We start from the raw sequence: 23,059 nt of genomic DNA, 5'->3' as shown, positions 1-23,059 counted from the left end.
GGTGGTAGACCCGGGTTCAATTACCTATAGGAAATCAACTTATTTACACATTTCTTCACGAACAATAACAATAACTGTGAGATTATATAAAATACCCTCGCTGTTCAAAGGGGAGGTAAACTAAACATAAGTCAACTAAACTTATTCTCCACCACTTATGTTACCTTTCCTATCATTTCATTTATTCATTTACCCACTTGTCTTAAAAAGAAGACTGCTAGAAACAATTTTCAGTTCAAGTTCTTGAAAACAACCATCTTTTAGTACGTATTAATCTTACTTATTTGACACACATTGTCCGTTAACCTTACCTTTGGACTGCCTACTTATTTCTTATGTACTGTTGAAAACAGAAAAGATTTATCCAAAATTTTTCAAAGATTTAATGATAAATCTATAAGTACGTTAGCTATAGATCACTATTGTTTTCTTATCGATTCTCAAGACCAAACTTTTATTCTTTCATAACAAGTCAGTCCCATGATTCACAATCAATTTTAACAGTTTTGGAATACAATTCCTCTGAGCAATCCAATAAAATAAAAAAGATACGTTCATGTTTTACACAATTATGGTACTTACTATGATGGCAAACGTTCAATGTTAGTTTTTCGGTGCTAGTTGGGAGATCACTGCTTCCTACAGTTAGACTTTTTCATTGGGTATTCATTTGTCATAGCGGGACCATAATGGCTCAGTGGTAGAGCGTTCACCTCCGCTGCTTGGGGTCCCTAGTTGAATTTCAGCTCGCGCCGTGTGGATTTTGTGCTCGACAAACACCGTGGTCGTGAGATTTTTCGAGGTTTTCTAGTTTCCTACCACTTTTAGCATTCCGCCATTCATTTTTTAGCCTAACCGGGATAATCGTGAGATGTAATACTCAGAGATTTTCATTTCATTTCATTTATTATTCAAGATAATTCCATAGTTAAGCGTACACAGATACCATAGTAAGTAAGTAAGTATCTTTTTTTATTTCTAAGAGACAATTTCTATTTAATCTTCACAAATATTGAGAGTTCAATTCCTGGGTGCACAAAAAATATTCTGAATATTTTTTTAAAAGCGTAGCTATGGTATCTCGATAATTTCATTAAGTATCTAAACTGAAGTTCTTCTTCTTTTTCTTCTTCTTTGGGGATTGCGGTGGGTCAGTGGTAGAGCGCTCACCTTTGGTGCTTGGGTTTACTGATTTGATTCTAGCTTACTCCAATTATTTCAACATTTTCATGACAAGTATCAAGTTTTGAATTTTATGGTGAGTAAACACTGTGTACCTGTGTTTCTCAGGGTCGCTTTCTTTCTTTCTTTCTATAAAGTTTCTAAGAGCTTTTATACAAGCTATATAATACAACAAATCATCGTAGCCTAAGTGTGGTACTCCATTTCATTTTTCAAGTTTTCCTATAATTCATGTGGATAAATGGTATCTGAATTAACATACAGGTTATAGTTTGTCCTTCTACACTGAAACCGTTCATCCATACTTTACCTTAGATAGCTGGACATTATCGTGTTTTTGCACAAGATTTTATATATAAAATGCCCTGGGTCGCAAATCCATATCTTTATACCCAAAAGAAATATCTAGTTAATTATTCAAGGAATAAAAAAAAACTGATTTCAATGTATGTTCCCTGCTACCAAGTACATTTTAGTGTTCACAGAAAAAAAAGTTTTCAAACTCTCTAACTTGTCTGCATAAAATTTCTCGAAATTCGCCAGTTTCCTCCCAGTTTTCACTACCTGTATTTTATTTATTCAATCATCTTAAACTGATTTAATCTGATTTAATCAAAAAGTAAAATTCAAAGACTTCTCTTTCAGTATACTGTCATTTATCAGCAACAAATTAATTAGTAAACGAAAACCTTGTTTTAATTCTTATTTATATAATATGGACATAAACAAATATCTCAAAAAGTTTGTTTTACCCTACAGCTATGTATATTGGTTAAAAAAATAAAAGCAAAACAAACTAATTATGCTGAAAACTCAAGTGCAATTTGAAACTATAGGGAAATCAAATTAGTTACGGTAGACCCTACAACATATTTAAAAAAATCTTTTCATTGGTAACTGTTAACTAAATAGTGCATCATATTGGAAAAGCATAAAGATTTTCTTTCTGTTTTTTTAATTCTAACGGCAAATCTTATTATCAAAATATCTTTTGCATGCTTCAAAACGTTGCTGTTAATAAAAGGTATCTATATGTTTCATTGCACAATATTCAGCAATATAAGTTCAATATGACCAGGAAACAAAGAAGTTAGACATTTATGACCTTTGTTAGGCAGGTTTAAAAATTCAAAGGAAAGAAAACTCAAATTTACCCTTCACCCACAAAAACACATTTATTTTAACTTTGTTTTACATTTTCATTTTAAATATTTTTCTTTCATTTTTTTTTATTTTTTCGAGTCTTTCATATTTATTATATGCGTGTATTAAAATATCGTCTTCCCCATCTTCTAATAGCAATAAATGATCATCATCATTTCCCCCCTCTCCCACTGGTGCCAGTACTGCTGGTTCCATCGGCGGTGTTGCTACTGCCGGTTCCATTGGCGGTGTTGCTACTACCGGTTCCATCGTTGGTGTTACTAGTACCGGTTCCATTGGTAATGTTGCTACTGCCGGTTCCATTGGTGGTGCTGCTATCTGCCCCACTGGCATCACTTCTTCTACCACTATTACTTCTTTGTGCACTTCTTCTTCCACCACTGGGTTGTATCGCCCCCGCTTATTTTTTAATTTGCTGCTCTCCCGCTCTTTTCTTCTTTTCCTTCCTTCGACCATATCCAATATTGTTCCATTTTGTTGAACCATTGGATGTGGCGCGACGAAGAGGAGGGGAAGGCAGCAGAAGTTGATCGTTGAAACTCAATTTTCTTCTGGAAAATAAAGAAAATAAAAACCTGTAATTAGTATCAATTATAATTATTCTTTTTTTATACAAAATATATTCCTAGCTTACACTAACAAATCTAAGGGATATTACCTTATTTTGTTTGATTTCTTTGTACTCGTATCAAATAAGAAAAAAATTCTTAATATGTCTAAGCTAAACTCTCATAAAGTTAAACTTTATGTAGGTCCATGTTTCATATAGCCACGCTACTAAACGGAACCGCAAACTCAAAATCAATTCAAACTTAACCGATAGCATACGCGTCTTTGGTCCCAAAGTTTCGAGTTCATTTTACAATGATCGCTAATAGGTTCATGTCTCACATAACATCGCTGCTGAACGTTTGGTTAACTGAAATTAAGCTACCAATAATAAATCTTACAATATGTTCGTCAATAAAAACTACCACGTAAAAATTCATGCGCTAATATTTTAATGTTCGGTGCTAGCGAACCTAAGTTCAATTTCCGGTTGTAACCTAAAGGTTCTATGTTAAATTTTTCGCCTTTGGTAGAAGTGAGTCAAAATTTAATTTCCACTGGTCCGGCATGTTCTAAGCGCTAATGCTTCCGCCTTTGGTGCAAACAAAACCCTGGTACCACGTAGCATATTCACTAAAGCAACCATCTTTGCTGCATACATGTTTGCGATCTCAACTACAGGTTTCGCGAGTCGTAGTTCTTAATGTTGTCGCCTTTCTTTCTAAGTCGCACAAGTTTAATTCCCGGGCGGGCCTACGCACGTAAACAAACTCACCTTAAATTTCCGACACCGGCGTGCGGGTTCAATTCCCGAGAGGGCCTATGTGCGCAAACAAACTCACCTTAAATTCCCTACACCTGCGTGCGGGTTCAATTCCCGGGCGGGCCTACGTGCGCAAACAAACTCACCTTAAATTCCCTACACCAGCGTGCGGGTTCAATTCCCGGGAGGGCCTACGCGTGTAAACAAACTCACCTTAAATTCCCTACACCGGCGTGCGGATTCAATTCCCGCGCGGGCCTACGTGCGCCAACAAACAAAGCTAATTTAAATTCCCTACACCGCCAACGCTGCAAAGGCTCGGAAGTTTGATTTTCGATGGCAAGCACCATATTTAATTTCGGGTTTTATTCAATGCCAAAGGTATGGCAGTCCAGTCCAATTAGCTATAGGATATTCAAGTAAAGTTTTTCCCCATTCAAATTTATTCTGTAATACTTGAATATATCTTTTACTCCCTTTCCCAAAAAGTATACTCAGCCCTCAAAATCTAACGGGTTAAACAAATTAAGTTTTTTTCAGTGTATAAATACAAAAGAAAATCTCGCAAACAGAAAATCATATATATAAATCAAATTTCCACCCGGACAAACTCAAACAAACAAAGTGATTTATTAAAAGTGAAAATGCGTTCGCTTCATATGAGTAGTGTCTTTAGTTCAAGCCCTAAATCGATCATAAATAAACAAACGAAATGTATATCGGTTTTCTTATGCATCTCTATATCAATTTAAACTTAAAAATATTCTTTCAACGATAAACAAAAATAAGATTATGTGTTTTCAATAACCATATTAAAACAGTAAAATTACATTTCTTCTATACTTATTTTTTTTCTTTCTTCGGATAACCCGGTACTAGTTCCTATATAATTCTCTTCAAACATTTGTTTTCCTAAGAAATTATCATTTTTTTCATTACTTTAATACAAAATCAAATATACTAACAACAGTACTTGTATGACTTCTAACGGCAAAATTTTACATTACACCTTAGTTCAGTTCAAAACCATCTGTAGTGCGGACATATCATCGATGCTTCAGAATATTTTTATATTTTAAACGTAAAGCATGCTATATTTCTTTTTAACCGTAAAAATACTAGTGATAGCAAAACTAACAATAATAATAAAAAATAATTGCAATATTACATTAAATAAGTGGCATGAACCCTTCTCGCACTTATGTTCTATCAATAAAATACTTTATGAAGCATAGCTTCTTCTATCAGTAATCCAACACACGTTCAATGTGTTACAAAACCCTAGGGGACCTACCTACCTACCAATACATAGGGGAAAACTCCCATCAGTTGGACATAACCATTATGTTATTACAGTATACGTTTATTACCAAAGCATAAAAAACGTTTACCTATCCGGAAAAAAGCCCCATCATTTGTAGGGTACCTACCTAACGGGCAAAAGCCCATTTTCACTTGAACATAGCCCCCTCTTGCAGCATTACTGTGTACAATCAATCTATTTTTAATACTGTTGAAATCTAGGGGGAGCATAGCTAGCAAACAACACCCCTCAGTTGGAGGGGCACATGATATGGATAGCCGTACATAATTTCCTTTCGCTATAATACAATATATGTTTAATCTATTTTTTAATACTATTAAAATCTAGTGGGAGCTATCTAAAAGAGTCCCATGCTACAAATAGCCGAGGCTCCTCTTAGTGAATAACCGGTTAAGTCGACTTTTTTTCAAAATTGAGATTTTAAAGATATAAGCTTCTATTGGCGAGTTCTACATAGTGTAGAAACGGTTAAGTCGAATTCCTAAAATTGATGAAGTTACAGCATGTGTATAACCAGTTATTTCAAAATTGACAAGGTAACTCGAGTTAACTCCTTATTAATGGTAATATTTGTTTCGTGAATAACAAGGTAAGTCATTTTACCTGTTTGTATCCGTTGTAATGAACTTTGCACTGAGCGTGAATAAGCGGTTAAATCGAGATGACCTGTTATAATAAATTCGTATAATACATATTTCGTTGTTCTCATGTTGATATAACCTTTTATGTTAACTAAAAGCGGAGACTTTGTGTGTCACATTTCGCTTTCCTTTGATGCCTTTGTTTACTTTCTAAAGAACCGAAAGCCGATATGCTGCAAATATTATTGCAGCTATCAAGGGCGCCGATCACATTGTTGGTGTGTTGTTTGGTGTGTTGCAAGCAGAAACATCCATTCCAGCGTATTGGGCAGAGTGTGAAATTTCGTACTCCAAGATGTCTCGAGCACAGGAAACAGTACGACTTGCAAAAAGAGCTTATTTTGAAAACGAAAACACGTCCGATTCTGGTGAATATAGCTTACAATATGAAGGTAAGCATATTTCTTTAAATTACTCATATTACATAAGAAACTGTAAAGTCTTAGGAAAAAGAGAAGTATGTAATTATCATTCAAATCTTCCGGTTAATAAATAATATGTTTGTTTGAAGGTTTAAGGGTCGGCTGTGGTATCATCTTGAGATTTGTTTGGTAAAGCAGGAAATTTCCGAAAATTCTTTTCAGAATTTTCAGTGGTGGGGATCGAACTCAAGATCTCTCGAATACGAAACCAATGCTTTGCACGGGAACGCAATGCTTCAATACTAGCCAATTCTCTTATTGAAATAAAGCTTTTTTTAAGTAATGGATTAATGAATGTAAAAAGTTAATAATAATAATAATAATAATAATAATAATAATAATAATAATAATAATAATAATAATAATAATAATAATAATAATAATAATAATAATAATAATTTAAAGAAATAACAACAACAAAGCTGCACTAAAATGAGTACCAACTAATCCGAATGAGACTATCACAGGTTTATTGCGAAGTCAACTGTTCAAAGAACCTTAACATTTCTTACTGTTATAAATGCTGATTTTCTTTTGATTAATACAACATATTTTTCTTTGTTTTCAGATTCTAGAAGCCTGAGGAAGACTAGGAAACTAATATCCACCCATACAAAAACTGTTTGTGATGACTCTCGATCGTATTGTGACTTAGACTCTGATGACAGCACAAGAGATCCAGATTTTCATGTAAGCTATTCGTCAAGTAGCGACGAACAAGTGATAACGTCCAGAAAACAAGTTGGTCGTAAGAAGGAAAAACCAAAAGGTGTAGGTGCTCCCAAAGACTTTAATTTGGAGAATTTCGCTTCTTCGAGTTCTGTAGTCGATACAGTCTGCACACAAACTGGAAACGCAAAGTTAGAGTGTGGAGTGATTTCCATAAATCTACCGCAGTGCGTGCAAAAAATAGTGAAACTTTGAATCCGTTACCTGAGAAAGTGATCCAAAGGAAAATAAAACGACGTAGTAGAAAAGAGAGAGAAAGAAGCAAAAGACTAAGGAATGAAAGGCATGCATATATCACAGAAAAGGGGAAGGAAGTTCCGGCAAGAAAGATGAGTAAACTTACTGAGTGTAAAATGAAGTGTGCTATACCCTGGCCGGTGAACGATGATTTCTGACAGCTTTGAACAAGGCCACGTCGAGCGAGCAGAAGTCAGCAGGTCAACCAACCTGAGGTTCAGAACCTGTCGCGTCTCCATGGTAACCACCGCACATTGCCAAACTTTCACTCACCCCTTCTCACCCTCAACGAGAAAGCAGACGATTCTCCCCCTTCGCGAGAAGCACATGGCAACACCGCACTTCTCAGTCGTCCTCGCGAGCTGAGCTGTCAGAAATCATCGTTCGCCGGCCAGGGTATAGTAGATTCACAGAAAGTGATGGCCAATTGTTTCAATGAGCACTGGAAACTAGGTTCTCGTGATAATCGTGCTAAATACGTGAGTTCTTTAATCACTATCACAGAGAAGAAAACAGAAAAAATGTCCGGTAGGTAAAAAGAAGACACGTGAGTGTCACTGTACGTATAGTTTCATTGTGAGAAATGACAGACATCCAATTTGTAAGACATGCCTTCTAAAAACTCTTGTAGAAACTAAATCATTTTTGAGTGCGTTCTTCAAAAGAAAAAGCAGTCACACGCTGGAGTGGTTCCTGAAGACTTGAGAGGAAAAAGAAAACATCAAAAACAGTACCAGAAGAGAAAGTCCAAGATGCGAGGAATTACATATTGTCTTTTCCAAGCTACGAAAGTCACTATTGTCGCAAAAGAACACCCAAAAAGTTCTCAAGATGTACCGATTGCATACAGAAGGAAGAAACAACCCTATTTCACTCTCTCTATATTCTAAGCACTTTCATGTGTTGAAATTTGCATTCAAAAAACCAAGAAAGATATTTGCCACAAATGTGATTTATTGGAAGCTAAAATTAGAGCTTCCGAAGAAGGTAACTTGGAAGAGGTTATTAGTGAACGTACCGAACATCACACACTCGCCGAAGAAGCGTACAGCGCTAAGCGAAGGGACAAGGAAATCTCTAAAGAAGATAACACAAAGATGACTTTTGCTTTTGACCTCCAGCAATGCCTCCCTATTCCTTATTTAACATCATCTGTGTCATTTTACGAACAATTACTGTGGACCTTTAATCTAGCAATTCACAATCTCGCTTCAGATGAAGCTACGTGTTACATGTGGGATGAATCTGTGTCTGGAAGAGGAGGTAATCAAATAGCATCATGTCTTTACCAACAAATACTGAATCTATCATCTCATGTTCAAGAAGCGACTTTCTATTCTGATACTTGTGGAGGGCAAAATAAGAACATTCATGTAGCATTAATGTTTATGTATGCCCTTCACAAGAAAACAGAGTTGCAAGTAATAAACCACAAGTTTCTAGTAAGTGGCCATACCCATATGGAATGTGATACCGATCACTCAATAATAGAAAGGGAAAAGAAACGATCTGGCATGAAGATCCATCACCCTCATGACTGGATGCAGCTTGTACGCACAAGTAACAGGAAGTTACCTTTCAATGTGATTTCCATGAGAAAGGAGAACTTTTTTTTATTTTAGCAATTTGTGTAAAGGTGACGGTCCCTTCGTATTGCGAAAGCTAAATAAAAACAGGGAAAATTTTCTCTGGCACCCTGTGCAGTGGCTTCAGTATGAGAAGCATTCCTTCCAGTTTAAATAGAAGCACTCATCAAAAGACGAAGATCCGTTCCCGATGCTGAATTTGAGACGACGGCGAAAGGATTCAGAAATGCCATCATTGTCCTTGATTCATGAAGATCCCGTACCCATCAGTAAGGAAAAGAAGAAGGACCTTCTGGATTTGCTTCCATTGATAGATCCTGTATTCCATGACTTTTAAAGAAATTTACGAACATCTGATGAAATTTCCGAAATCAATCCAGACTTAGAAGAATTTGATCCGGATCCTTGAACTTATTGTATTCATTACAAGCACGTGTGTTCTTTTTGAATCCCATTATGTGAACAGTGTTTAACCATTACATTGTATTTTTTTTTTTACATGAAACTGGGAAGTTAAAAAAAAAGTTTAAGTATTGTGTCTGAACAGTTCATGATTCAAAGGAATTATTATTCAGATAACTTCCACTGTTTTAAACTTAGTGAGCAGTATTGAAAGAACTGTCAATTTCAGGAGTAACTATTCAGTACGAAATATGTAATAAAACTGTTTTGGTAACATTTACTATTCGCATTTTTAATATTTTACAGGTTTTTACTATATAGCATACACGTGCATAACCAGGTAAGTAGGTCAATTTCGCAGTGCATAAGCAGGCAACTGAATAAAACAGTGTAAAATCACACATCATTGTTGCATATTCTGGATGAGATTTTGCAACATAACACATAATAATGACATAACTATATCGTCAAAAAATTGAGTTGATTTGGCTATATTCATACTCACAGGAACCAGTAGAACTTTCAAACTTCTCTCCTGTAAAATTAACAATTCCCGACTTGACCGGTTATTCACTAAGATGAGCCATCTTTCGCTGTAATACAATATATGTTTAATATTTTTTTAATACTGTTAAAATCTAGGGTGAAGCCTAGCTAGCGGGCAACAGTCCCTTAGTTGGAGGGGACATGCTACGAATAGCCTACATAATTCTCTTTCGCTGTAATACAATATATGTTTAATCTATCTTTAATACTGTTAAATCTAGGGATAGTTATGTAAAAGGGTCCCATGCTAGGAATAAGCATTTACAATTTTCTTTCGCTTCGAGGATACACACCAAATTTTCAAAATCAAAAGACAGTCTTCAATTTATTTAGGGGAGGGCCCTACCCGTAAAATTTCGATTTTCTCTCTTTCTTAACGTTAAAGCTAGTGTTCGCGTCATGGGGCACACGAATATCACTTCACAAGTAAATAACATTCAGTAATATTTACTATTAAAACACGAAAATAAAAAAAAAACCTCTCTTAGCAAAACATGTTTTAAAATCTGCATCGCAACTTTATCTAGCTTTAAGTTTTTCACAGTGGACCAGTAATAATGCTTGACTCTTAAAAAAACAAATTTTCACAATCAGAAACGCAGTTTATATATATATATATATATATATATATATATATATATATATATATATAATTACAACCGCAAAAAAAACACGAGTTCCACTGTGTTACGCACCACAATGATTGCAAACGAAATGCACAAAAACAATGGAACAAGTCTCACTGCCTTACGCATTCCAAGCATTACAATACAAAAAAAACTGTGACAAGTTTTAGTGCGTTAATCATTACAGTTTTTTTCTATATGTGCATATAACACTTTCACAACTACAAAAATGTGTAAGGCATCCGCGTATAACATACAAACTCTATGCCAGTGGGTTCCCCTCCCCCAAACTGAAACTTTTTTTTCTTTCTTCAAATAAGTCATTACTAATCCTTATATAAATGTCTTCAAACATTTGTTTTCCTAAAAGATTATCAAATATAGTAGCAACTGTACTTGTATGACATCTAACGGCAAAATTTTAAATTACATTTTTAGTTAAGTTCAAATAGTCTACAGTGGGAACATACGAGGGCTAGTCAAGAAAGACTTGGACTGATTTTTTTTCTAGGCAATTTATTATTACTCAGCAACAGGCACATGATCCTTTTCAAAGTAGTCCCCGCCCATTTGAATGCACTTTTTCATTCGAGTCTTCCAGTCCTCAAACACGTGTCGCAGGCCATTCTTTGAGAGGTCCTTCAAAACCGCCTCCGATGCCTTCAGAACCTCGGAATTATCGGAGAAGCGGCGTCCACGCAGTCTGGATTTTAGGAGAGGGAATAGAAAAAAGTCGCACGGTGCGGTAGGCGTCTCCACCATCCTCAAACCTTTGCAACAGGTCTCTGCAAGTCTCCACTCGAACGGCTTCTGCTCTGGTGTCAGGAGTCGCAGAATCCATCGCGCACACACTCGGCTCATGTGGAGGTGGTCATGCAAAATTTTGAAGGCACTGCCATGAGATATGCGTAGTGCGGCTGCCAGATCGTCGATACTGATGCGGCGATCTTCTCTAACAATGACTGCTGCCGTGTTAATGTTCACCTCAGTAACAGCTGACGCTGATACACCTGGTCCACCAGCTTTCGTGATTGTCATTCGGCCCTCTTTAAACTCTTTGAACCACCAGAACACGGTACTTCGTGGCAGAGCGTCATCTTTGTAGGCTGCTCTCAACATTCCTAGAGTTTCTGTTGCACTTTTCCCCAGGCGATAGCAGAACCGTATAGCTGCAAATTGTTCATCTCGTAATGACTCCATTTCTTCTACAGGCGACTTCTAGAGGCGGCGCAGAACATCACCTGCAATAAAACGTCGTGGTTACCAAACATGCAATGATTCCTTAACAACATTTTATATATATGCACAGCAAGACCCACCCTACTTGTATGCCAAACTATGAAGCTCCAGCGTTAACAGAACTGCCGGGAAAAAAATCAGTCCATGTCTTTCTTGACTTGCCCTCGTATATCGGGTGTAAGTGTTTTCAAAGTGTAAAGTGATCATATTTCAGTACAGAATCGGTGTAACAATATGCAATAAAGTTAAAATTCGTAACAAATCAGTCAAACACATTGTAATTAAGCACACTATAATTAAGCAAATAAAACTCTACAACTAAATGGTACGTCTTTAGCCAATGATAAAATCAAAGTGGTGGTTCTTAAGGGAGAAAGGCAAGTATATTCATTTACAAATAATTAAAAGGGAATCAGATGTTCATCCATATATTCTTAAGTAAAATATCTCAACTCCCCCAAAACATGTACTCCTAGAATAATAATAATAATAATAATAATAATAATAATAATAATAATAATAATAATAATAATAATAATAATAATAATAATAATAATAATAATAATAACTTTAGTAACAGAAAATCAAATTACATTTCCACTGAGGAGTAACACCCCCGCCTAACACAGTTTCTAAACCTCTTGCCTTTATTACAAATGGTCCCGGGTTCAATTCCTAATAGACCTACAATGCAATTAGTTCCTAGTTCAATTTCTCAAAAGCAATTCGTGTAGTTCGGAAATACTTTGTCACGAAACTTCCATTATAATTAACTGGGTAATACAAGCAACTTTGACATTAAAAAATCAGATTACATTTCCACTGTGAAATAACAACCCCGCCTGGCACAAATCCTAAACCTCTTGCCTTTAATACAAATGGTCCCGAGTTCAATTCCTAATAGAGTTACAATACAATTAGTTCAGAGTTCAATCCTCGGAAGCAACTCATGTGGTTTGAATTCTACGTTAAGCTGTAAGTTCACGTCTCATATAGCCACGTTGTTAAACTTATGTCATAATAAAATCAAATCAAATCAAGTTTAAACATATAAAAAAGTTAAATGATTCTCACCTTAAATCAGACTTCCTTCTAACCGTCAAAAATTCCCCTATTACAAACATCTTTTCGTCATGTTTTAAAACAAGAAAAAATAAAAAACGTTTTTCATTAATTATAGTTGAAGTCATAATGTCCTATAACGTTCAATGTACACAATTTTTGCTTCTTTCTCTTATGAAGCTAGAGGGTCATAAAGGGTATCGATCATTATTCATCATGCTTAAAACTCGACACGTTCAAAGTTATAAAGTATTCAGTCCTCCAGCAGGAAATCTAAAAAAAATTATTTACAAATTCACCAACCGGGCTAAACATCTTAACAGTAAATCTACACTGAAAATTATCAACCATGTGTGATTGAACTTTAAAGGAAAGCTAGCATTTTTCCTTATTCCCGACAAGTTGATGCCATATTTCATGTACAAACTACATCACATCGTACGGTTCTCAATTGTTTACCCAATATACACATTTTCTCAAGTAATTAAAGGAAATGGGTTACAAGTAAAACTTTCACGTTGCGAAAATCAGATATCGCCAAAAACACATTCAAGTGTTTGTCCATAACAACTTGTGGAGGAAGGAAAAGAAATGCTTATACATGTCCCAATCGTTAAATGTCTATCTATCTGTCTTCAACAATGCAGATAAGTAAATCAATGTCAATCATGGATAATGGAAGTTGCTTCAGTACACATAAAGGGGAAAGGGGGAATAAAAGTAGAAAGTTCAATGACACTGTATAGCTATGCAAGTTCAGACACAGACCATACAAAGGAAATTAAGTGGGTCGCCACTCAGATTTCAGCTATTTTCTAACTGTAAGAAGGGAGGGCGTGCATACTTGCCTACCCGGAAACAAATCCTTTGCAAAATAACAATGAGTATTCATTTCTAAGATAGCCTCTGTGAAAGATAGAAAAAACATTCGCTGTGTCTGCATTTGTAACTTAGAAACATGCTATAAGAAGTGAGTTAACTAAAAGCTATGAACAAAATCAATAAAAATGAATATAAACGAAATAAATAAATAAAAATATTCAATCCACATTCATTTTCCCATCTCCCAATGTTATTTCTCTCCAAGTTACATATGGGAATCGCAATAATTCTCTCATACAGCGTTCACCTCTGATGCTAAGGGTCCCGAATTTAATCCCAGCCTCCACCAAGTAAACTTTCATAATATATACTATTTCAATACTTTTTACAAAACAAAAACATAAAAATGGTTTCCTCCCAATTTGAAGAGCTTTTATAAATAATTAACAACAACAACTTTCCATGGGAAACGTAAAACTCAAAGATTTCATTTTTTTTTCAAATTACATATCTCAATGTGAGTTTCTATTAGTCAAAACCATCTGTATAATACAAGATTCAAACGGGGGTCTTGATCTCAATGTGAGTTTTTATTAGTCAAAACCATCTGTATAATACGAGATTCGAACGGGGCTCTTGTCAGCGGCGTAGCGTAACTGAACGCCTGTATGCCCGGCATCCCCTGTTAATAAGAAAAAAGTACGTATTTCATTATATTTATAAATTGTTTGCTTATAATTATCACAATTATTTCCACTGCAATCTTGTGGATGCGCTCTCTCGCTTTACTTTGGCAAGCGGAACCTACGCATGCGCATCACTCAGATGCACATTTTCAGTCTTTCCTCTTGTTGTATGCTACGTTCCTCGGGCATCCAGGCCTACTGCAAGCATCGGGGTTTTCGTCTGCTTTCTGTCGAATGCGCATGCCCAACTACTCCCCGCCATCCCTTTGCAACCCAACATTTGCTTTAGATATAAGCTGGCGTATGCTCAAGTACTGCCAACTCTATATATTTTGAACTGAGCTGTGGTTTCTGTATAGAACGCTGTCAAGGAAATAGAACAAAACATAAATAGTTAGTTCAACGCCATTATGAAGCATGTCGCTTATGTAAGTGATAGTATAAAAATAGTTATGCTTTAATCGTAATTAAATGCATCGTAATTGTAATAGTAATTAAAGACGAACTAATAATCTACATCATAAATACATATCATGTCCCAGAATGTAGCCAGATATTCTTTGAGAGGACTCACATACACAAGCATAACTGTAATGCATTCTGTAGAATCACGATCACCGATCCGGTAGGCCACCCTCTGCCCTTCACAAAGTTTATTTGTGCTCTTCCGTATCTGGGTATCTGACAATGAAGTAGATACACAGAAATAGACCCCCAGAGTTGCTTTAAGTGCTTTCTATTTGTATTTTCAAATGATATAAACACTCAGGCCCATATTCACGAGCGGGCACCTGAGGTCCGGACCCAAGATGACAAATTTCTAGGGGTGACATTTTTTTTAAAAAACGAGATTGAAGTATGGTATGCGGAGAAAGAAGCTGCCCACGAGAAAGAAATAAAGGGAATTATACTGAAAACTATATTTATACAAAAGTGGAGCCGGTTTTTCTCGTCACAATGCTAGTGGCAGAAAAGGAGCTGAGACAATTGCTTATTGGCGTCTAACGTAATCTACACATTTGCTACTGTATGCACCACCAGGCGTGCAATTACGGGAGCCTGGGCCCCTAAATGTTTTGGCCTCCTAATTATTAAGAGTAGTTATTGATAAAAGAGATCCAAAATTGTGACGATTGGGCCCCCTAGCATATTTGTGCCTCTCTCCTAAACTTTAATGGCTGGTTGTGGGCCTTAATGAGCAGACTCAGCCTGTTAATCTTCTATTTGTGTTGTGTAATCGTATGGGATGGTTGCAAATTATGCCGTGCTAAATATAAAGCTTCTGCAAGTTGTTTAATGAACATGGCTTTACACTCCTTTCTTGTGATAAATTATTGGCTCACCTCTCCCTGGCTATGCCCTTGCGTTCTGTACTAGCTTTATGCTTTTGATTAGCAACATTGATCGTTGGTGGTCAAGAAAAATTGGCGGTATAATTTTTTTTTTCGTTGTGATTTGAAATGAATATTTGTTTTATTTTTTTACTGTAGTATGAAGAAAATTACATTTATAACTAAGAGACAAAGCTGTGGAAAGTGTTCGGCTGCTACAAGGTATGGTACCTTACTAACTTTTAGCAAATGATGACTGCGATAACAGTACCAGACACAATTTTTTTTTTTTTTTTTTTTTTTTTTTGTTAACAACTACCATATCTCGGTTGGCTTACGAGCAGCGCTGCTCTCTGAATGGGATACGACCTACCCCAAAGCTTTCCATAAAAATGACAACTAGCAATCTGACGCAAATATTTCAGTCTTCGTGGTATGATGATGGGTATTCTTGGCTTTCTGGGTGTTCTGTAGGGAATAAAATGTTATGTTTCGTCTGCATTATGTTTGGGGCAAAGGGGTCGGAGTGGTGTTCAAACGGTATTTCTGATTTGGGTAATTTCATGAAGAAAGCTCTAAAACATGAGTCATCGAAGCAACATTTGCTGCATAGTGAATCTTTTCACTTGTTAAGGAAAATACACATTGAACATGCATTGCATTGTATTGTATTATATCAGACAAGTGACTAACTTTGGCATCCCCATTTCGGAATACCACGCTACGCTACTGGGTCTTGTATAAAACAAATATCATATGCAGGTACTTCAATAATGTAAATATATTCAATATTATTAATTTAATCATATTATAAATTAATGCGAAAAAAAAACTTTAAGTACTACAAAATAGCGTTTCATAATAAGTACCAATATTCTAATCAACTAACACACGATCAGATTTAATTCAAATCGAACAGATTAGAATTCAAATTTAAATTTCCATTATTTAAAAAAAAAATATATCCAATATACAAACGTGTACATACACGTATTCACACTCAAAAAGAGGACACGAACTTTCCAAAAACAAAACCAACCACATATCGGTCATGTAATCAACATCCTAATGACCTAACAGACCATCTGGCGACACATCCATTAAAGGAGGCGTGTAATAACACAGTCATTACGTAATGTACCGTTAACTTATTCCTTTCGGGTGTACCGGTTTGTGGGGGCCTACTCACTGATAACACAAGAATGTGTAGTCAACAATAATTGTCTTGATAAACGAAGTAGATAAAACACCGAAAGCATCTCTACAATACTTTATTAACAACGATATAATCTTACCAATTCTAAACCACTAATAGTTTGCCCACTCCCATATGTTATCCATTTCGAAGAGAGAGAGAATATTTGTGTGAAATACTGCCAGAACTTATCTTAACTCTTAAAATTATTCACTTATTCTCAGGGTGCGAATTACCGGGGGGGATGAGGGGGATTTTCCCCCTCAATCGCATTTTGTTCCCCCCCAAAGAAGCCATGTGAAGTATCCCCACCGGGGATGCTTGCTTTCCCCGCCAAACTATGCTCAGTATAACTCCAAATTTCTTCTGAAGGATCGATGTAAACTATTCAGTTTAGGTCATTTCTACTTACCACCTAATTACCCACTATTTTCAAGTTGTTTAGTTGAACTATATTATTATGACTACGGTTGTTACTTGCAACTGTACCTACGTACCCTTCAGTTCGTCATCTTTCGTGAATTTGAATGTACTAATTGCGTATAACAAAGCCACTTATGGATTTATAAATGTTCTTAGCGGTTAGCCAAGAAGAAGTAAACAAATAGCTTCTTCCACCATACTTGGCGAAGTTCGGACATGTCATATTCATCCTCTACATTTGTATCGATTATCATCTTATTTTAATTTTTGTTATAACATGTTATTTCATTTTCCAGTATACTCTTTATTACAGGGACGTGTAGTGCATATTACCGCTGTTACCGGCGGTAACAGTAAAAATATTACAGTTTTTCGTTGTTTTCGTATGTCTTCAAATTTCATTATCGACATGGGAAGATGTTTACATTTTCCTTTTTCTTTTCTTTCTTTTTTCTTTTTTAAAGTTTGGATGGCCTATACTTCATTTACATTGTGAACGAATGCAACATGCCAACACCAAATAGGAGCCTACTGTTGTTGATACCGCAGATTTCAGAGGTAACGCGAACCCCGATAGCGTTCGTTCACTCCAGAAGCACCTTTTAGCGTGCCAGCCAGAAGCATCCTGCGAGCTCGTATTTGGACTTTCGGAATAGCCCTTATGTTACCGTTCGGCTGAGTGGAACAGGAAAAAATAGGAACGTTCCCTGTCAAAACAAGGAGAATCTAGAATACCATCAACATGTATATGCTCTCCTCTCGCTGTGAGGATCGAGCGGGCGGTAACTCTACTATACTGTTTCGTTTGCTTCCCCATTCTAAGGATAGAAACTTGGCTGTAATTTCAGTATTCATAAGGTTATTTCACTGTCTTAACAACATACAATTTCGGACAAATATAAGTAGCAGGTTTTTCATACTAATAGCATTTAACACGTGCTACTGTGAGACTGATGTTCCAGTGCATTATTTATATGTTAATCTATCATTTTTACACGACTTTGTAATGTTAATACGTTATCTTTAAATTTGAATAATACAGCAACAGTGAACAAGAAGAATATATTCTATAGGATATTCTAACAAAAATTTAATATAGGTTTACTTTGGTTCAAAATAAAGTTTCTCATTGAATGTTAATTTGAGCTTACGGGCATTATATACCTATATATATATATATATATATATATATATATATATATATATATATATATATATATATATATATATATATATAATTGAGGTTTTATTTCTGTTTAAACGGTATATATAAATTTAGATGGTTATCTCATGCCTGAAGGACCAAAGATATTGTCAATCCCTGAAGTGTCATTAAATATATAGAAATGCCTATCTATGAAACACATTGTGCTATATGGGAACTGTTTCAAGAGCAAGGGGAAATAGTAATAATTAGAGCGAAGCAGAGATGTTGCCCGCGCTCCTTCCAATTCGAGTAATTATTATTATTTAGGATTTATGCTAATTAAGTTGAAAATATTTTGTTTTTAATTTAGTATAGAAAACTTTCGATGTAACAAATTTCCAACTCTAGCCGCTAGCCTACTAGTTGAATTTGCACTTTGATGCAGTTTGATGTGTTGAAAAAGAACTGTGCAATCGTCTTCATCGTGCCGCAGTTTGACTGTATGACTAATTTTCAATACGGAAAACTTGTTGCTCAAACATACGATGAAACTCCAGTTATGGTTGGTGAGGTAAGGAACTGCAGCCTCTTGTTAATTATATTTTCATTCTTATGCCCATAGACTTAATTTAGTTTTAGAAAAGTCCGTTGATTATACAAAAGGACACAGGCGTAAATAGCACCCCCGCGGCGGAGGGGAAGCGCACGAGCTCCAGGGTCGCAAAATATATCGAAACTAGGGGCGCATAACTAGGTTGCGGGGGCACTGAAGCTTCAAATTACGCTACTGGAAAAGGGTATAAGTTGTTTTTTTAAATTGTGTTGGGACTTGCTTCTTCTTCCTCGAAGTCTTCAAAAAGAACAAATGCTCTGGATTATTTAGTCAACAAAAGTATCCCAACAGTCTCAAACACAGGGTATGGAACTATAGAAGTAAGGTAAATGATGTGCTGTATGTCTTTAAAGATGAATTGTTAGGAGTCTTTAAATCCATGATTGATAAAACGGACGAATAGGATTCTCAAACCAAAGTTTGTGTAGCAAAATTCTATCAAACATTTCAAAGTTTTGACTTCAATTTTTTACTTAAACTGTTTTCTGTTATAGCATCAAGATAAGAAATCTTGTTCAATATCTTACAAAAGAAAGTTCATGATGTAGGTTACTGCAGAAAGAAAACAGTTGAGTTTGAAGAATGTCTAAGATCATTGAGAGACAGTTTAGTAATAAAATAATATTTAGTAATGAAATGCAAGAACCTGAAGAGTCACATTGTTCAAAAAGGTCAAGAGTAAATGAAGTGGAATTTGACCCCTTTGCCAATAGTTTGAAATGGTTGATACTCTGAAAGAAAAAGTGAGTACTAGATTTTCTGTTATTGAGAAACAAGAGTTACTTGTAGTATCAGCAACCGGTAACAATCGTCAAAGTGTCACGCCACGTCACTGCTTTATTAGCACATGGTCTTCATTCCCTAATAGTTTGTGTGTATGCAACTCAAAAGTTGCATTTAATTTGTGATAATTAGCATAGTAATCACTGCCTTTTACAGTTTACGGAAATGAACTTTTGAAACTGTACTCAAAGTCTGAGATATAGGTATTCTGTAGTAAGTATATGTTTACGTACACGCTGTGGATACGCTCCTAGTGAGCAGACATATTAGTGAAGGTGATTTTTAGGTGAATAAGCGCACAATTAAAGATTTGTTTCAGCATTTGTTAATACGACTGGTTCTCCGTGTCTGTATAAGCATTTCAACTGGAGCGTTTTTTTTTTTTTTTAGTTAACCCTTCATTTTTCCATCTTTCTTTTCGCTGTACAGTATGCTGTCCACGCTAATAATGTCTGAAAAGCTTTATTTGAATAACATAGCCCATAGTGAAACTCATCTTCAACTTAACAGTAAAGTAATTGTAAGTGTTGACTTCCTGAGCCCCATCACGGAATCGATATTTGGAAGAAAAAAAGTCGTGAAGAACGCAGCTTTAGCCTGGAGTAGGAGCACAAGCTCGAAATATGAATTGAGAGATTTTAAATATTTGGCCTTCGATTTGACCTTGATGTCAGAAATCGGGACCAGCAACAATCCATTTCTTGTTTGATAGGCTAATATCTAGATTTTCTTTCTTTCTTTCTTTTTTTTTTAAAGTATGCCCGGTTTAACTGATAATTTTAGTGGTTTTCATAAGACTGTTTTTATTATTATTGTTATTATTTTTGCTACCTGTATGTAATAACACAAAGTGTAAGATTTCAATATGAGTGGAAAAATTAACATATGCTTGTGATCAGCTATTGCTCGGGCCGAATTACTAATTAAATAAACCTTAAAGAGCTACGGGGACAAGAGTGAGTCAACATTTAAACACGTCCAGAAAGGTTTGGTGGGGTGTGTATATGTCAGACAATATATAGTTATTATCAGTTATTGTCGGTAGATTTATTAAATTAATAAATCTGTTTATTTATTACAAATGTCACACACACACACACGCACACACACACACACACGGTATACAGGGTTTTCATAAAGTCTGGACGGATTTAATTCGCTTATAATTTACATAAAAATGCTCATATTGAAATCAAATAAAGTGCAAACGGTAGCAGAGGGATTAAATTTTTACCTGTAATCTGCACCAGCTCAGTTCATTCACCGCCACACCTCCAACTGGGCGCCATTTACGTCCACACATTCGCGTAGGCGGCGCTGGAATCCACTCACAGCGTTCCGCCGTGTTTGATCCGAAATGCCACAGAAGTTGAACCGGATGTCCAAATCTTCATCATGCAGATCCTGGACTATCTTGATTTTTTAACCTTTGGCCTTGATCGTCTTCTTGGCTATCTTAACCACGGTTGTCTGTGGAATTCCGAGTTCCATGGACCGTCTAGGAATCGACTTCTGTGGGCTGTTGAAACTGACCCTTGCCCTCTCTCAACGTGTTCAGAGTTGCCGCTTATCTAACAGTGTTGCCAAGTAAAAATTTAATCCTTCCGCTACCGTTTGCACTTTATTTGATTTTATTATGAGCATTTGTATGATTATAAGCAAATTAAATCCGTCCAGACTTTATGAAAACCCTGTATATATATATATATATATAGGGGAAGGTCGGGTAGTATCGGACACTTAAGGAACATGTGATGTAACAACTTTATGATAATCAGAAATTAAATAAAAACCTCATATGTGCAATCCTCATACATATCTTTATAACACTATATAAACCATATTTTACTTTTACTACAAAATTTAGAGAAACTGAAAAAAATGTAAAAGTCTAATTTTTCAAGATATAAAAAACTGGCGGATTATATCGGACAGATCTGTTATTACCTTCTTAGATTCCTTACATGTCTTCTTACATACCTTACAAACTGCAGATTGTTATGTTGTACGGTATTGCAAATATCACATTTATAATAAAATGCATCTCTCTCAAGACTTACACAGTTTTCATGTGCCCAACCTTTGCACGAATTACACTGTATCCAGTTCTCATCAAAGTTTTCCCCACAAATTATGCAATCAGTCTTTGTTTCACCGTCGAATTTCAGAGACTTCTTTGCTGATCCAACTGCTTGGTTGAGCATCAAATACGGCTTCCTTCGGGAGCATCTTTCGTAAGTTCGTTGTTCATTCTTACTCTTGGAAACACAAATGATGGAGGGATAAATTGATCACCTGACGCGTTTATGCACAGAAGAATTGTTACGTTTTTGCCTCTTTCTCCAGATGTTAAATTTCTCTACCTGCTTTTTCCCTTTTATAGACACAACTTTTTACTGATTTTGATGAACTACTGACACACCAGTTTCATCAGCATTAAAAATTCTCGATGGTTTAAAATAATATTTATTCATAAGTTCAGAGAGTTTGTCAAAAAAATACCAACGTGCTCCTTGTTGAATATTATAGCTCGCTGCAAACTTGTGGACTTCGCGCACCTCAAACTTAAATCGGGATCTCTCTTCATGCAAAAACAATAAAAATCTTTCCCGGCTAGTCCTTTATTTCCGTTAAATTTATGGTTCAGTTTAAAGTGTTCAGCGAACTGAAATGCTAGTTTCAAAAATTATTTCTTGTTGAGAGGCATCAACTGGCTGTCCAGATGTTTGACAAGATTATAGAGTAACTTATCTTGTTCATTCGTAAAAGTGTTTTGAAATTTACCCATTGGCGGTTTTACTTGAATTTCCTTTCCCAAGGAAAGAAATCTTACCCTGTCACCTAAAGTGCTTTTCAGGGCGGAAGACTGTTTACTTCTTTCTCTTGTACTCATCCCACCACTTATTACTTTTTCAATTGCTGTTTTCATATTTTCCACTGACCATTTACCTCTCTTTTTGTCCATTTCTACCTGAAAAACTATAAGATTTCGCATTGAAACTTCGAATATTGCTGTCCGATATTGGCCGCCAACACCCTGTCCGATACCACCCGACCAACGTGCATGATAATAAAGAGTCCTGAAATAATTTGTGTTGCAATGTAGGCAATGATATAATGCCAATTAGGATACAAAACTACAACAAAAATGTACAACTACTTAAATTCATATTTCATTTACCTTTGTTTCTGTAATTAGCCGACAAAATTAAGTACGTGCAACCACAAACCGCATAAAAACTACAAATCGTCGCACCACATATACACCTTTCAACGTACTATCTCAGAATGTTGGCGCCACGCTTCCCCCACAAAGAACTACTAACACGTGGTTAAAGAGTGTCGCCATCCTATTCCAAAAATAGTGAACTATACACTGTCCGATACTATCCGACTTTCCCCTATATATATATATATATATATATATATATATATATATATATATATATATATATATATATAAATGGAGGCTCATTTTGTAATTTGAACCTTCAAATTTATGTCCTGTTGGCCTAATTTTATCCCCCCCAACATAGATTATCTAATTCGCACACTGCTTATTCTAATATTCAAATGATAACATAACA

At 35.7% G+C, this 23,059-nt stretch overlaps 1 long non-coding RNA gene across 2 annotated transcripts; it reads right to left on the bottom strand.

Moving 5' to 3' along the window:
* Nucleotides 1–2,340: 2,340 nt before the first annotated feature.
* On the bottom strand, nt 2,341–20,966 carry LOC145671897 (uncharacterized). Of its 2 annotated transcripts, none has more exons than XR_014128564.1 (2): nt 20,707–20,966; nt 2,341–2,897 (listed from the first exon to the last, which is right to left on the bottom strand). It is a non-coding gene; the product is annotated as an uncharacterized LOC145671897 (long non-coding RNA). The 2 variants fall into 2 exon arrangements; XR_014128563.1 differs by lacking the exon at nt 20,707–20,966 and adding an exon at nt 12,485–12,761.
* Nucleotides 20,967–23,059: the final 2,093 nt, after the last annotated feature.

This window comes from Thermobia domestica, chromosome 15 (genome assembly GCF_964235325.1).
Source record: "Thermobia domestica chromosome 15, izTheDome1.hap1.1, whole genome shotgun sequence".
NCBI classification, from domain to species: domain Eukaryota; kingdom Metazoa; phylum Arthropoda; class Insecta; order Zygentoma; family Lepismatidae; genus Thermobia; species Thermobia domestica.
The sequence above is the reverse complement of the archived record's forward strand: the minus strand, read 5'-3'. Positions and strand labels throughout refer to the sequence as shown.